The 3739-nt window shown below is 47.3% G+C and overlaps 1 pseudogene; it reads left to right on the forward strand.

Moving 5' to 3' along the window:
• Nucleotides 1-2062: 2062 nt before the first annotated feature.
• On the forward strand, nucleotides 2063-2201 carry LOC131832746 (U2 spliceosomal RNA; annotated as a pseudogene).
• The last annotated feature ends 1538 nt before the right edge of the window (nucleotides 2202-3739 follow it).

Here is a 3739-nt window from a genome sequence, read left to right on the forward strand (position 1 = left end):
TCATTCAAGAAATCTCACCGAACCTCTGCTGTGTGCAAGGCCCGCTGCCAGGGGCTGGCTTGGGGTGGTCCAAAAAAGGTTTGGGCGGCTGGGCTCTGGTGAGGGTTGCTGCATCCTTGTACCGTCTTGAGGAAGTACGTCTTCGTCTCTGGGCCTCAGTTTCTCCCTCTGTAAAATGGGTGACAAGACCAAATGCTCTAAGGGCCATTCCATTTCTGACAACTAACTCAGATCCTGATGGGTAGAGCTCAGGTGAACTCTACTCCTCAGGTTCGTCATCTGTGAAATGGGCTTATAACCAGTAGCCCCTGCTTCACAGAGTCCTTGTGTGCATGAAACAGAAGAATGTATGTAAGTGACCAGGGACAGCGTTGGGCACTCTGTCCATGCTCTTTGCTCAACAGCTTCACCATTATTATCATTATTATTATTACTGTCACTCTGCCTCCTGCCTTGTGCCCCTCATTATGCAGGGCACCAAGTTAAGCACTGTGGAAAGAAGTATGAAAGACCGTCCAGGGCCCACCCCTGGGAAAGATGAGGGGAGTACGTGGAAAGAGGGAACTCAAATCCAGGGTGGGAATGTGAACCTGGAAGCCTGCCCCAGGGACAGGACCGGGGCAGGGGCGGGGGTGGGGTGGGGGGATCAGAGGAAGCCTCCTGGTGGGGGAGGGGCTGGGCCTTCGTCCTTCTTTTCCAGGAGCCAATGGTGGGCTGGACTGGGCTGGGGGTGCCGAAAGGTGGCCTTGTGGGTAAATCCTTCCAGCTGCAGACAGGTAATCCTGGGCCTTGGAGCCAGAGAGATGATACCCCCCAAGGGCCAGGCCTGGTCCCGCTCAGGATGCTTTCCCTGTGAAAATGCTCAGCGGTCCTCGAGTTTAGGAGTGCTCGGGTCCAGCATGAATCATTCCTTTTTGAACTTGTCTAAATGTGTTTATAAAATAAAGCTGCGGCCCAGGGCTGCTCCGGGCGGAGCGGGAAGGTAATATGTTTTTAATTGGAGAGATTGGGGGAAGGAGGCAGCCGGCCAGAGTGAGCTCACCCCACATGAATGCGGCTGGGCGGAGAACAATGTACGTTCACATTCCTGGGCTAAAGCGGACCCGCTCGGTGGGCAATCCTCGGTTGAGTGGCGGCCTCCTCCAACGCAGGCAGCCCGAAGTTAGCCAGGAGCCTGCATCCTGGGGGTGTGGGGGTGCGGGGGTGCGGGGCGGGCAGTCAGAAACCCTGGATCTGATGTCAGCATGGGTCAGAACAGTGGCTGCAAACTCCGGGGCATCCAGAAGCCAGGCGGGCGCTGGCAGCCTGCGCACACTCAGGGTCGACCAGCTGGATTGGTGTGTGGCCCTTGCAAAGGGGCCCGTTGCCCCTCCGCCGGGCCCTCCCCCATATCAGATCTAATGATTTCTCAAGAGAAACCAGAAATATGGACGTGAAATCTCATTCTCCGTGTTGGCTTTATTGGATTTTATCCGATTTTCTTTCTTTAGCTATGTGGGCCAAATAAAACTGATGGGCAGACCGTAGTCACCGGGGCAGCTGCCCGGTGAAACACATCTTTGAGACTGTGGCGTGGACCTCACTTTGTCATTTACTAGCCATTGTGACCTAAGGCAAGTTAATCAGCTTCTCTGGGCTGTGGTTCCCTCTACCAGGAATCTGGTGTTTTAGTTGCTATTTCGCCTGACGTTTCCAAGGGCTTCAAGTTGAGGATAAAGGAGGGAGGCAAGAAGGTAATATTCATGGAGTGTTTGCTATGTGCCAGGTATGGTGCTAATGATTCATATGCTGTTGTTTTGTTTTGTTTTAGTCTTTTAATCATCACAATGATTCTCCTAGCTAGAGATGATTCCCCTTCTGAAGACGAGAGGACAGAAGCTTGGAGAGTTCAACCGGATTTTTCACCAGTATGTCCAACTTTTAGAAGTTGGAAAATTCTTGGGATTTGGGGAATCCTTGTCATGGTAAGGATGGGGAAACTGAGTCAAAAGTTAATGTAGCACAGCCAACCCCAGTAAAGGCAGGAGCTATTTTAGATTCTTGGTCAGTAATAATAATTCACATCGCTTCTCGGCCTTTTGGCTAAGATCAAGTGTAGTAATAATAATTCACTTATTTAATTAGCAACAATTTTTTACAATGTAAAGTAGGTAGAGAGATTGGGGGTTTTAATGGGGGGGGGCTACTTCCCCACACTGCTCCAGTTACAAAGTGCCAACAGACAACATACCGATACATAGTGAGAGTCCATATCCTTTCAGCCCGTAATTCATCTTGAAGGACTCAGTCCTGAAGAAATCATAGAGCTGTGGCAGGGATTTTCAGAGGGAAAAAAAGGACTCACAGAAAAATCAAATGTTCATCTTAAATGAAATCATTACATAAGTTCTATAATAGCATACCAAGGAATATTAAAAGAAATGTTTAGGGAGTATGTACAGTAACATAAGAAAAGGCTTATGACACAATGTTAAGAAAACAGAATGCAACATTGGGTAAAAAAAAAAAAAATCTGTACTAAAAGAAATATAAAGAGAGAAGAGAAAAAGGAGATTCATCCCAATTTAACTCTCCATGTGGTGGGATTTTAATTTAATTTTCTTTATCCTTTTTGGGGGGAAATTGTTAGGTTTTCCCCTAATGAGTATGTTGCATTTTTATAATTGGAAAGATATATATTAGCAGGAGGTAGTGGCCCTCATCTCAGCCAGTCTGAGAAGTGGAGAGGTCTGGAGCCAGGTATCACATTTATTTTAAAAATAAAAACCCAGAAAGAAACTCCAGAGAGAAAAATACCACAATGTAAAGTGGTTATTACTGGCTGATAGGATTATGGGTGATTTTTTCCCCCACTACTTCTTTACACTCCTATGTGTTTTTCAAACTTTCTACATCGAGATTTCTTTGAAATCGGCCAACAAACAGACAAACCATAAAACACTCCCTTGAATTTTCAGCTGTTCTAGGCAGGGAGATATTCGTGGCGGTAGAATTGTATCAGAATGCAGGCTTTCTTGGCTCACTGCTCTCTGTCCACTCTGGGCTCTGTACCTGTGCCCCCAACCACCGCCATCACCAATTCTGAAGTTTTTAATAACACTTCAATACACTGAAACCTAAAGAAACGTGGAATTAGGATTCTTTTTTAGCTGGTGGAAGAATGGCTTGGTAGAAAACAATTGAAACCTGTTTTCTACCACCCTGCCCAGTTAGTATGGCCTCTTGTTGAGTATAGTTCATTGAGGCAAACATGCCTGTAATCAGGACACGACTGACCTAGAAAGCACATGCCCCTGACAGCTCTAAGATCTGAACTGTGTCCTCACCTTCTAAGCTTACCCTTTTGTGGAGCTCATCCCTCTTCTGTCTTGGAAGGCCAGAACCACTCTCCAAGTGTCCTTGCTAAGCGTGAAGGCCTCGTATTCTGTGGTCAGAACTGCTTGGGGTCCTTTGTGGGATTCACCACCTGAGGGACTTTCGTCCCTGTCCAGGTCATCATCTTGTGAGTCGCCCCCGCCCCCGCCCGTCCTGGGTCCCAATCGGGCCTCTTTAATCAGAGCATTAAGATAAAGTACCTTGTGATATACAGCCTTGAACATAATATAGATGAGCTTTCTTCTTCCCTGTGTAGCATCTAGCATCTTCCTTCATTCCTGATCCAAGAAGGCTCTTGGTTTGCTTTTAAAATGCACTTTTGCCCATTTCAGTGGGTCTCCAAACCCTCATTGGAGTTCCCAGC

The sequence above is a fragment of the Mustela lutreola genome, chromosome 5, assembly GCF_030435805.1.
Source record: "Mustela lutreola isolate mMusLut2 chromosome 5, mMusLut2.pri, whole genome shotgun sequence".
Classification (NCBI taxonomy): domain Eukaryota; kingdom Metazoa; phylum Chordata; class Mammalia; order Carnivora; family Mustelidae; genus Mustela; species Mustela lutreola.